Source organism: Salminus brasiliensis, chromosome 9, assembly GCF_030463535.1.
Source record: "Salminus brasiliensis chromosome 9, fSalBra1.hap2, whole genome shotgun sequence".
Lineage (NCBI taxonomy): Eukaryota > Metazoa > Chordata > Actinopteri > Characiformes > Bryconidae > Salminus > Salminus brasiliensis.
Genome location: NC_132886.1, coordinates 42,362,928 through 42,375,980, shown reverse-complemented (window position 1 = coordinate 42,375,980; position 13,053 = coordinate 42,362,928). Strand labels below are relative to the sequence as shown.

The window sequence follows — 13,053 nt, the reverse complement described above, 5'->3', positions numbered from 1 at the left end:
ATCAGAACATAAAACCTGCTTTGGAGATTTTTTTTTTCTTTTATCTAAAGATCTGATGGAGCGGGGTTTGTGTTTGTTGCCCTTTCAGCCAGAGACCATGTAGTGCCCCTGACTCTAGGAGCATCTCATTCTTTCTCTCTGACCCACATAGGACCAGGAAAACCCTGCCCAAAATGGACAGAGAATGAGCTTGGAGTTTTTGTTTTTTTTTCTGGATCAGCCTAACTGCACCTCCCCTATGTGTGGGAGAAGAAAGAAAGCCTGAAAGATTGGGTGTGGTGGAAATATAGTAATTATCTGTCTTACCATCAACGTAAAGTCTAGAGCATCAGGCTAAGATTGAGGGGAAGGTGGTCAGCTCTGTCACTAAAGGGACAGGTAGGCATCCTGTTCTACTCTGATAATTATCTCATTGTTTCATGTGTTTTAATCACAGCTAGCAATAACTCAAATGTGGGTCAGTTCTGTGTGTAAAGCCCAACCCACATCACACACCCAGAAACACATTCACAGGTTTGCTGCTTTCTGAAGTTATAAGTAGCTCAGTGCTTATCTTTCAGTTCATGGTAGATGCTTTTAATTCCTAGAAAATTATCATCAGTGTTAAGAATAGCAATCTTTATTTGATAGAAAAACAAGAACATACATTTAACTAGTCTAGACTTGATTACGTTAAGACTGTGCATTGTGAGACTAGTTTTCACAATGACTGTAACTGAGATACACGGAGTCTGAGATATGGAATATCAGAAAAAAAAAGTTTTTGGAATTGTACACTACCGGACCCACACTAAAGTTTGTGGACACCACTTCTCAATAGCTAATCCAATTAAGTAGCTTTGGGATAAGTTGTCTAACAGGAGACTCTATACATCTAATGCTAGCATTGTGGAATGGCATCGAAGGGTATAAAGCCCCCCAGCATTGAGCTGTGGAACAGTGGAACTGTGTTCTCTGGAATGATGGTTCTCCATCTAATACTTTTCAGATGAGTTGGGGATTTGAGGATGATGAGGTGGGGTGGTAATCCAACATCCTGCACCAGAATCTAGCAAAAAGCCCATCTTCCTTGGACAGTAGAAACAGTTACTCCAACAAAAACAGGATATGCTCTTTTTCAATATCCTTGATTGTAGAATAAATAATGAATGTGCAGGTGTCCAAATAATTTTTGTCCATATAGTGTAGCTCATTAGCATTATTAAAAGTATGTAACCATGCGGGAATATGGATCTACTGCACCAGAAGTTTATTCATGTCCATTATTCTTATGCTATACTTTATTATTTTTATTATAAATGTGTGTGTGTGACATAAAACTGCTCATATGAGCAAACAACCAATCAAACTGCTCATATGATTCTCAGACGACTAATATTGTTACCTCAGACTAAGACAGGCTACCCTTAGCTGATATATTTTATTAGTTTGATATTGGCAAAGCTACAGCACACTTTTCTGTTTTTTATGTTGTTCCACTGTCAACTGTGAAGATTCTGAGAGCCACGTTAATTCCTAAAAGGACATGTCAACATTAAAATACACTGGGGGGGGGGTTTCTCTATAAAGCCAGCAAAGTCTCGGTTCACAGTAATAAAGTGCTATATAAATAACCACATTTGGATTAAAGTGGGAATTGTGTCTAGAACTGCTGAAATGTTCTACATCAATATATCACAGCACAAAGATCATGAACAATGGCTTGGTGTTTGAGATCTTCACTCTTTCCAGCAGTTTTGATGATTCGAACACTGCAGTTCTGTTTCAGGAACCTGGTTTTCAGCTGGATCTGGGTTTCTGGATCTTCATCTGCACTGAAGAGACCATTCTGGAAGGTCAGCGTGAGGACTCATTTAGCTGAGCTTCTTCCCTTAACGCAAAGCCTCCACTTCATCATCCATGCTCTTCCATTCCTTATTCTAGAAGATCTGATGGTGTGGGTTTTCTGAGCAATTCATTTTCCGTTTGGCCTGGTGCCCTCAGTAAACCACATATGACCCTCAGCCCTACCCATGCTGGGCAGATAACAAGGTTTGGTTCATTTGGGAAAGCCCCAAGACTCTTTTTCTGTCAGATGAAAAAGAAGTCGTCATGCCATACAGAAAGTCTCTCTTCTGAATCTCCCCTGCCTAAAGAATAAATCAAATTGATCCAACCCAGACTGATATCATATGAGCTTCAGAGTTCTGACTATTTTAGAGCAAAGTTTTAACTCTGATGGTTGGTTATTACTATGGGGACAGATAGTCATCGTCTTCTGCTTTGATGAACATTGCAATCAAGTTGTGTCATGTGTTTAAATCACAGCTAATATCAAGTTACAGACTGTGGCTCAGATTTGTTTGTAAAGCTAGAGGAAGAGAAGGAAAAGGATAAAAAAAAAACACGTGAAATCAAGCTATTGGACTAGTTTCAGATGTGGTGGAAAACAAATTCTAATATTAAAAAAATAATAATTGGCAAAACAATGGCATCTTTTACATGCCATTTTCGCTCCATTTTGCCATCTTACTTTGATAGCCTTCTTATGAATGGATATGTCGTTTTTAAAAAGAATAAATTACATTCGATCTGTCAGTGAGATGGTACTTACAAGTGGGGATACTTGGGATTGTAGATGGAACACGACTTGACCAGATGTGAAGTTGCTGTGGTACAAAACAGAGAAAAAGTTACATAAATCAAGCAGAATAAGAAGAAGGTAGGGTAATGGCACGTTTTACAAGCCATTTTTGCTCGGGTTGGTCATCGTACTTTGATAGGCTTCTTAATAATGGATATTTCGGTATTTAGGAAGTTTAAATTACATTCGATCTGTCAGGGAGGTCGAATTTACAAGTGGGGATACTTGGGATTGCATATGGAACGCGACTTGACCAGATGTGAAATGTAACTGTCGTATAAAAATGAAAAATATATACATACATCAAGCAGAATGAGACGTGAACTCAGCGGGAAGGTAGTGAAGTGAAAATAGTTAAAAGGGAACAGTAGGAGAAAAACAAGGAATAATTAACAAAACACCACCTAATACAAAGCTACTGGCACAGTAACAGTTTCATATGTGGTGTAAAACGCATTGTAATATGAAAAAATAATCAGAATTATAATAATTGGGCCAAAAATGGCGTCTTTTATACGCTTTTTTCGCTCCGCTTGTTCATCGTACTTTGATAGGCTTCTTAATAATGGACATTTCGGTATTTAGGAAATTTAATTTATATTCGATCTTTCAGGGAAGTCGAATTTACAAGTGGGGATACTTGGGATAGTAGGTGGAACACGACATGACCAGATATGAAGTGTAACTGTGGTATAAAAATAATAAAACATGATAAATCAAGCAGAATGAGGCGGGATTTCAGCAAGAAGGTAGTGAAGTGAAAATAGTTAAAAGGGAACTGGAGGAGAAAAACAAGGAATAATTAACCAAACACCACCTAAAACCAAGCTACTGAAATAGTTACAGTTTCAGATGTGGTGGAAAACACATTCGAATAATAATATAAAATAATTAGAATAATAATTGGGGCAAGAATTGCGTCTTTTAGTTTAGTGAAGTTTAATTTACATTCGATCTGTCAGGAAGGTCATATTTACAAGTTGGGACACTTGGGAATGTAGATGGAACACGACTTGACCCGATGTGAAGTGTAACTGTGGTATAAAATGATAAAATGTAAGAAATCAAGCAGAATGAGGCGGGAACTCAGCCAGAAGTGAAGTGTAAATAGTTAAAAGGGACCCGGAAGAGAGCGACAAGGAGTACTTAACAAAACACAATTTAAAACCAAGCTACTGGAATAGTTACAGTTTCAGATGTGATGGAAAACACATTCGAAAATTAATAAAAAATAATTATAATAATAACTGGGACAAAAATGGCGTCTTTTATACGCTTTTTTTCGGTCCGTTTGGTCATCGTACTTTGATAGGCTTCTTAGTAATGGATATTTCGGTATTTACGAAGTTTAATTTACATTCGATCTGTCAGGAGGGTTATATGTACAAGTGGGGATACTTGGGAATGTAGATGGAACACGCCTTGACCAGATGTGAAGTGTAACTGTGGTATAAAAATGATGAAATAAAAATAAATCAAGCAGAATGAGACTGGAACTCAGCGAGAAGGTATTGAAGTGTAAATAGTTGAAAGGGACCTGGAAGAGAAAGTGAAGGAGTAATAAACAAAACACAACTTAAAACCAAGCTACTGGAATAGTTACAGTTTCAGATGGGAGGGAAAACACATTCGAATATTAATAAAAAATAATTATAATAATAATTAGGACAAAAATGGCGTCTTTTATACGCTTTTTTCGCTCCGTTTGGTCATCGTACTTTGATAGGCTTCTTAATAATGGATTTGTCGTTATTTAGTAAGTTTAAATTACATTCGATCTGTCAGGGAGGTCGTTTTTACAAGTAGGAATACTTGGGATTGTAGATGTAACACACTTGACCAGATATGAAGTGTAACTGTGGTATAAAAATGAAAAAAATATACATACATCAAACAGAATTGGCGGGATTTCAGCAGGAAGGTATTTAAGTGTAAATAGTTGAAAGGGACCTGGAAGAGAAAGACAAGGAGTACTTAACAAAACACAACGTAAAACCAAGCTACTGGAATAGTTACAGTTTCAGATGTGGTGGAAAACACATTCGAATAATAATATAAAATAATTAGATTAATATTTGGGACAAATATGGCGTCTTTTATACGCTTTTTTCGCTCCGTTTGGTCATCGTACTTTGATAGGCTTCTTAATAATGGATTTGTCGTTATTTAGTAAGTTTAAATTTCATTCGATCTGTCAGGGAGGTCGTATTTACAAGTAGGAATACTTGGGATTGTAGATGTAACACGACTTGACCAGATGTGAAGTGTAACTGTGGTATAAAATGATAAAATGTAAGAAATCAAGCAGAATGAGGCGGGAACTCAGCGAGAAGGTAGTGAAGTGTAAATAGTTAAAAGGGACCCGGAAGAGAGCGACAAGGAGTACTTAACAAAACACAATTTAAAACCAAACTACTGGAATAGTTACAGTTTCAGACGTGGTGGAAAACACATTCGAATAATAATAAAAAATAATTAGATTAATAATTGGGACAAAAATGGCGTCTTTTATACGCTTTTTTCGCTCCGTTTGGTTATCGTACTTTGATAGGCTTCTTAATAATGGATTTGTCGTTATTTAGTAAGTTTAAATTACATTCGATCTGTCAGGGAGGTCGTATTTACAAGTGGCGACACTCGGGAATGTAGATGGAACACGACTTGACCAGATGTGAAGTGTAACTGTGGTATAAAATGATAAAATGTAAGAAATCAAGCAGAATGAGGCGGGAACTCAGCGAGAAGGTAGTGAAGTGTAAATAGTTAAAAGGGACCTGGAAGAGAGCGACAAGGACTACTTAACAAAACACAACCTAAAACCAAGCTACTGGAATAGTTACAGTTTCAGACGTGGTAGAAAACACATTCGAATAATAATATAAAATAATTAGATTAATAATTGGGACAAAAATGGCGTCTTTTATACGCTTTTTTCGCTCCGTTTGGTCATCGTACTTTGATAGGCTTCTTAATAATGGATTTGTCGTTATTTAGTAAGTTTAAATTACATTCGATCTGTCAGGGAGGTCGTATTTACAAGTAGGAATACTTGGGATTGTAGATGTAACACGACTTGACCAGATGTGAAGTGTAAGTGTGGTATAAAAATGAAAAAAATATACATACATCAAGCAGAATGAGGCGGGATTTCAGCAAGAAGGTATTGAAGTGTAAATAGTTGAAAGGGACCTGGAAGAGAAAGAGAAGGAGTAATAAACAAAACACAACTTAAAACCAAGCTACTGGAATAGTTACAGTTTCAGATGTGATGGAAAACACACTCGTATATTAATAAAAAAATAATTATAATAATAATTAGGACAAAAATGGCGTCTTTTATACGCTTTTTTCGCTCCGTTTGGTCATTGTACTTTGATAGGCTTCTTAATAATGGATATTTCGGTATTTAGGAAGATTAATTTACATTTGATCTGTCAGGAAGGTCATATTTACAAGTGGGGACACTCGGGAATGTAGATGGAACACGACTTGACCAAATGTGAAGTGTAACTGTGGTATAAAATGATAAAATGTAAGAAATCAAGCAGAATGAGGCGGGAACTCAGCGAGAAGGTAGTGAAGTGTAAATAGTTAAAAGGGACCTGGAAGAGAGCGACAAGGACTACTTAACAAAACACAACCTAAAACCAAGCTACTGGCATAGTTACAGTTTCAGATGTGGTGTAAAACACATTCGAATATTAATATAAAAATAATTATAATAATAATTGGGACAAAAATGTCGTCTTTTAGACGCTTTTTTCGCTCCGTTTGGTCATCTTACTTTGATAGGCTTCTTAATAATGGATTTGTCGTTATTTAGTAAGTTTAAATTACATTCGATCTGTCAGGGAGGTCGTATTTACAAGTAGGAATACTTGAGATTGTAGATGTAACACGACTTGACCAGATATGAAGTGTAACTGTTGTATAAAAATGAAAAAAATATACATACATCAAGCAGAATGAGGCGGGATTTCAGCAAGAACGTATTTAAGTGTAAATAGTTGAAAGGGGCCTGGAAGAGAAAGACAAGGAGTAATAAACAAAACACAATTTAAAACCAAGCTACTGGAATAGTTACAGTTTCAGATGTGATGGAAAACACTTTCGAATATTAATAAAAACTAATTATAATAATAATTAGGACAAAAATGGCGTCTTTTATACGATTTTTTCGCTCCGTTTGGTCATCGTACGTTGATAGGCTTCTTAATATTGGATATATCGGTATTTACGAAGTTTAATTTACATTCGAACTGTCAGGAGGGTCGTATGTACAAGTGGAGATACTGGGGAATGTAGATGGAACACGACTTGACCAGATGTGAAGTGTAACTTTGTTATAAAAATGATAAAATATAATAAATCAAGCAGAATGAGCCGGGAACTCAGCGAGAAGGTAATGAAGTGTAAATAGTTGAAAGGGACCTGGAGCAGAAAGAAAAGGAGGAATTTACAAAATACAACCTAAAACCAAGATACTGGTATAGTTCCAGTTGCAGATGTGATGGAAAACACATTCGAATATTAATATAAAAAGAATTACAATAAAAATTGGGACAAGAATTGCGTCTTTTATACGCTTTTGTCGCTCCGTTTGGTCATCGTACTTTGATAGGCTTCTTAATAATAGATATTTCGGTATTTAGGAAGTTTAATTTACATTCGATCTGTCAGGAAGGTCATATGTACAAGTGGGGACACTCGGGAATGTAGATGGAACATGACTTGACCCGATGTGAAGTGTAACTGTGGTATAAAAATGATAAAATGTAAGAAATCAAGCAGAATGAGGCAGGAACTCAGCGAGAAGGTAGTGAAGTGTAAATAGTTAAAAGGGACCCGGAAGAGAGCGAAAAGGAGTACTTAAAAAAACAATTTAAAACCAAGCTACTGGAATAGTTACAGTTTCAGATGTGATGGAAAACACATTCGAATATTAATAAAAAATAATTATAATAATAATTAGGACAAAAATGGCGTCTTTTATACGCTTTTTTCGCTCTGTTTGGTCATCGTACGTTGATAGGCTTCTTAATATTGGATATATCGGTATTTACGAAGTTTAATTTACATTCGATCTGTCAGGAGGGTCATATGTACAAGTGGGGATACTTGGGAATGTAGATGGAACACGACTTGAGCAGATGTGAAGTGTAACTGTGGTATAAAAATGTTGAAATATAAATAAATCAAGCAGAATGAGACTGGAACTCAGCGAGAAGGTAGTGAAGTGTAAATAGTTAAAAGGGACCCGGAAGAGAGCGACAAGGAGTACTTAAAAAAACACAACGTAAAACCAAGCTACTGGAATAGTTACAGTTTCAGATGTGATGGAAAACACATTCGAAAATCAATAAAAAATAATTATAATAATAACTGGGACAAAAATGGCGTCTTTTACACGCTTTTTTCGCTCCGTTTGGTCATCGTACTTTGATAGGCTTCTTAGTAATGGATATTTCGGTATTTACGAAGTTTAATTTACATTCGATCTGTCAGGAGGGTTATATGTACAAGTGGGGATACTTGGGAATGTAGATGGAACACGACTTGACCAGATGTGAAGTGTAACTGTGGTATAAAAATGTTGAAATATAAATAAATCAAGCAGAATGAGACTGGAACTCAGCGAGAAGGTAGTGAAGTGTAAATAGTTAAAAGGGACCGGAAGAGAGCGACAAGGAGTAATAAACAAAACACAACTTAAAACCAAGCTACAGGAATAGTTACAGTTTCAGACGTGGTGGAAAACACATTCGAATAATAATATAAAATAATTAGATTAATAATTGGGACAAAAATGGCGTCTTTTATACGCTTTTTTCGCTCCGTTTGGTCATCGTACTTTGATAGGCTTCTTAATAATGGATTTGTCGTTATTTAGTAAGTTTAAATTACATTCGATCTGTCAGGGAGGTTGTATTTACAAGTAGGAATACTTGGGATTGTAGATGTAACACGACTTGACCAGATGTGAAGTGTAACTGTGGTATAAAATGATAAAATGTAAGAAATCAAGCAGAATGAGGCGGGAACTCAGCGAGAAGGTAGTGAAGTGTAAATAGTTAAAAGGGACCCGGAAGAGAGCGACAAGGAGTACTTAACAAAACACAATTTAAAACCAAACTACTGGAATAGTTACAGTTTCAGACGTGGTGGAAAACACATTCGAATAATAATAAAAAATAATTAGATTAATAATTGGGACAAAAATGGCGTCTTTTATACGCTTTTTTCGCTCCGTTTGGTTATCGTACTTTGATAGGCTTCTTAATAATGGATTTGTCGTTATTTAGTAAGTTTAAATTACATTCGATCTGTCAGGGAGGTCGTATTTAAAAGTGGCGACACTCGGGAATGTAGATGGAACACGACTTGACCAGATGTGAAGTGTAACTGTGGTATAAAATGATAAAATGTAAGAAATCAAGCAGAATGAGGCGGGAACTCAGCGAGAAGGTAGTGAAGTGTAAATAGTTAAAAGGGACCTGGAAGAGAGCGAAAAGGACTACTTAACAAAACACAACCTAAAACCAAGCTACTGGCATAGTTACAGTTTCAGATGTGGTGTAAAACACATTCGAATATTAATATAAAAATAATTATAATAATAATTGGGACAAAAATGGCGTCTTTTAGACGCTTTTTTCGCTCCGTTTGGTCATCTTACTTTGATAGGCTTCTTAATAACGGATTTGTCGTTATTTAGTAAGTTTAAATTACATTCGATCTGTCAGGGAGGTCGTATTTACAAGTAGGAATACTTGAGATTGTAGATGTAACACGACTTGACCAGATATGAAGTGTAACTCTGGTATAAAAATGAAAAAAATATACATACATCAAGCAGAATGAGGCGGGATTTCAGCAAGAAGGTATTTAAGTGTAAATAGTTGAAAGGGACCTGGAAGAGAAAGACAAGGAGTAATAAACAAAACACAATTTAAAACCAAGCTACTGGAATAGTTACAGTTTCAGATGTGATGGAAAACACATTCGAATATTAATAAAAAATAATTATAATAATAATTAGGACAAAAATGGCGTCTTTTATACGATTTTTTCGCTCCGTTTGGTCATCGTACGTTGATAGGCTTCTTAGTATTGGATATATCGGTATTTACGAAGTTTAATTTACATTCGAACTGTCAGGAGGGTCATATGTACAAGTGGAGATACTGGGGAATGTAGATGGAACACGACTTGACAAGATGTGAAGTGTAACTTTGGTATAAAAATGATAAAATATAATAAATCAAGCAGAATGAGAAGGTAATGAAGTGTAAATAGTTGAAAGGGACCTGGAGCAGAAAGACAAGGAGGAATTCACAAAATACAACCTAAAACCAAGCTATTGATATAGTTCCAGTTTCAGATGTGATGGAAAACACATTCGAATATTAATATAAAAATAATTACAATAAAAATTGGGGCAAGAATTGCGTCTTTTATACGCTTTTGTCGCTCCGTTTGGTCATCTTACTTTGATAGGCTTCTTAATAATAGATATTTCGGTATTTAGGAAGATTAATTTACATTTGATCTGTCAGGAAGGTCATATTTACAAGTGGGGACACTCGGGAATGTAGATGGAACACGACTTGACCAAATGTGAAGTGTAACTGTGGTATAAAATGATAAAATGTAAGAAATCAAGCAGAATGAGGCGGGAACTCAGCGAGAAGGTAGTGAAGTGTAAATAGTTAAAAGGGACCTGGAAGAGAGCGACAAGGACTACTTAACAAAACACAACCTAAAACCAAGCTACTGGCATAGTTACAGTTTCAGATGTGGTGTAAAACACATTCGAATATTAATATAAAAATAATTATAATAATAATTGGGACAAAAATGTCGTCTTTTAGACGCTTTTTTCGCTCCGTTTGGTCATCTTACTTTGATAGGCTTCTTAATAATGGATTTGTCGTTATTTAGTAAGTTTAAATTACATTCGATCTGTCAGGGAGGTCGTATTTACAAGTAGGAATACTTGAGATTGTAGATGTAACACGACTTGACCAGATATGAAGTGTAACTGTTGTATAAAAATGAAAAAAATATACATACATCAAGCAGAATGAGGCGGGATTTCAGCAAGAACGTATTTAAGTGTAAATAGTTGAAAGGGGCCTGGAAGAGAAAGACAAGGAGTAATAAACAAAACACAATTTAAAACCAAGCTACTGGAATAGTTACAGTTTCAGATGTGATGGAAAACACTTTCGAATATTAATAAAAACTAATTATAATAATAATTAGGACAAAAATGGCGTCTTTTATACGATTTTTTCGCTCCGTTTGGTCATCGTACGTTGATAGGCTTCTTAATATTGGATATATCGGTATTTACGAAGTTTAATTTACATTCGAACTGTCAGGAGGGTCGTATGTACAAGTGGAGATACTGGGGAATGTAGATGGAACACGACTTGACCAGATGTGAAGTGTAACTTTGTTATAAAAATGATAAAATATAATAAATCAAGCAGAATGAGCCGGGAACTCAGCGAGAAGGTAATGAAGTGTAAATAGTTGAAAGGGACCTGGAGCAGAAAGAAAAGGAGGAATTTACAAAATACAACCTAAAACCAAGATACTGGTATAGTTCCAGTTGCAGATGTGATGGAAAACACATTCGAATATTAATATAAAAAGAATTACAATAAAAATTGGGACAAGAATTGCGTCTTTTATACGCTTTTGTCGCTCCGTTTGGTCATCGTACTTTGATAGGCTTCTTAATAATAGATATTTCGGTATTTAGGAAGTTTAATTTACATTCGATCTGTCAGGAAGGTCATATGTACAAGTGGGGACACTCGGGAATGTAGATGGAACATGACTTGACCAGATGTGAAGTGTAACTGTGGTATAAAAATGATAAAATGTAAGAAATCAAGCAGAATGAGGCAGGAACTCAGCGAGAAGGTAGTGAAGTGTAAATAGTTAAAAGGGACCCGGAAGAGAGCGAAAAGGAGTACTTAAAAAAACAATTTAAAACCAAGCTACTGGAATAGTTACAGTTTCAGATGTGATGGAAAACACATTCGAATATTAATAAAAAATAATTATAATAATAATTAGGACAAAAATGGCGTCTTTTATACGCTTTTTTCGCTCTGTTTGGTCATCGTACGTTGATAGGCTTCTTAATATTGGATATATCGGTATTTACGAAGTTTAATTTACATTCGATCTGTCAGGAGGGTCATATGTACAAGTGGGGATACTTGGGAATGTAGATGGAACACGACTTGAGCAGATGTGAAGTGTAACTGTGGTATAAAAATGTTGAAATATAAATAAATCAAGCAGAATGAGACTGGAACTCAGCGAGAAGGTAGTGAAGTGTAAATAGTTAAAAGGGACCCGGAAGAGAGCGACAAGGAGTACTTAAAAAAACACAACGTAAAACCAAGCTACTGGAATAGTTACAGTTTCAGATGTGATGGAAAACACATTCGAAAATCAATAAAAAATAATTATAATAATAACTGGGACAAAAATGGCGTCTTTTACACGCTTTTTTCGCTCCGTTTGGTCATCGTACTTTGATAGGCTTCTTAGTAATGGATATTTCGGTATTTACGAAGTTTAATTTACATTCGATCTGTCAGGAGGGTTATATGTACAAGTGGGGATACTTGGGAATGTAGATGGAACACGACTTGACCAGATGTGAAGTGTAACTGTGGTATAAAAATGTTGAAATATAAATAAATCAAGCAGAATGAGACTGGAACTCAGCGAGAAGGTAGTGAAGTGTAAATAGTTAAAAGGGACCGGAAGAGAGCGACAAGGAGTAATAAACAAAACACAACTTAAAACCAAGCTACAGGAATAGTTACAGTTTCAGACGTGGTGGAAAACACATTCGAATAATAATATAAAATAATTAGATTAATAATTGGGACAAAAATGGCGTCTTTTATACGCTTTTTTCGCTCCGTTTGGTCATCGTACTTTGATAGGCTTCTTAATAATGGATTTGTCGTTATTTAGTAAGTTTAAATTACATTCGATCTGTCAGGGAGGTTGTATTTACAAGTAGGAATACTTGGGATTGTAGATGTAACACGACTTGACCAGATGTGAAGTGTAACTGTGGTATAAAATGATAAAATGTAAGAAATCAAGCAGAATGAGGCGGGAACTCAGCGAGAAGGTAGTGAAGTGTAAATAGTTAAAAGGGACCCGGAAGAGAGCGACAAGGAGTACTTAACAAAACACAATTTAAAACCAAACTACTGGAATAGTTACAGTTTCAGACGTGGTGGAAAACACATTCGAATAATAATAAAAAATAATTAGATTAATAATTGGGACAAAAATGGCGTCTTTTATACGCTTTTTTCGCTCCGTTTGGTTATCGTACTTTGATAGGCTTCTTAATAATGGATTTGTCGTTATTTAGTAAGTTTAAA

The 13,053-nt window shown here is 35.7% G+C and overlaps 1 long non-coding RNA gene across 1 annotated transcript in view; it reads left to right on the top strand.

Moving 5' to 3' along the window:
- Window positions 1-1,796: 1,796 nt before the first annotated feature.
- Window positions 1,797-13,053, top strand: part of LOC140561815 (uncharacterized) — a 43,773-nt gene continuing 32,516 nt past the window's right edge. The window contains exon 1 of the long non-coding RNA XR_011980097.1: window positions 1,797-1,835. This is a non-coding gene — a long non-coding RNA (uncharacterized lncRNA). The remainder of the gene's footprint in view (window positions 1,836-13,053) is intronic.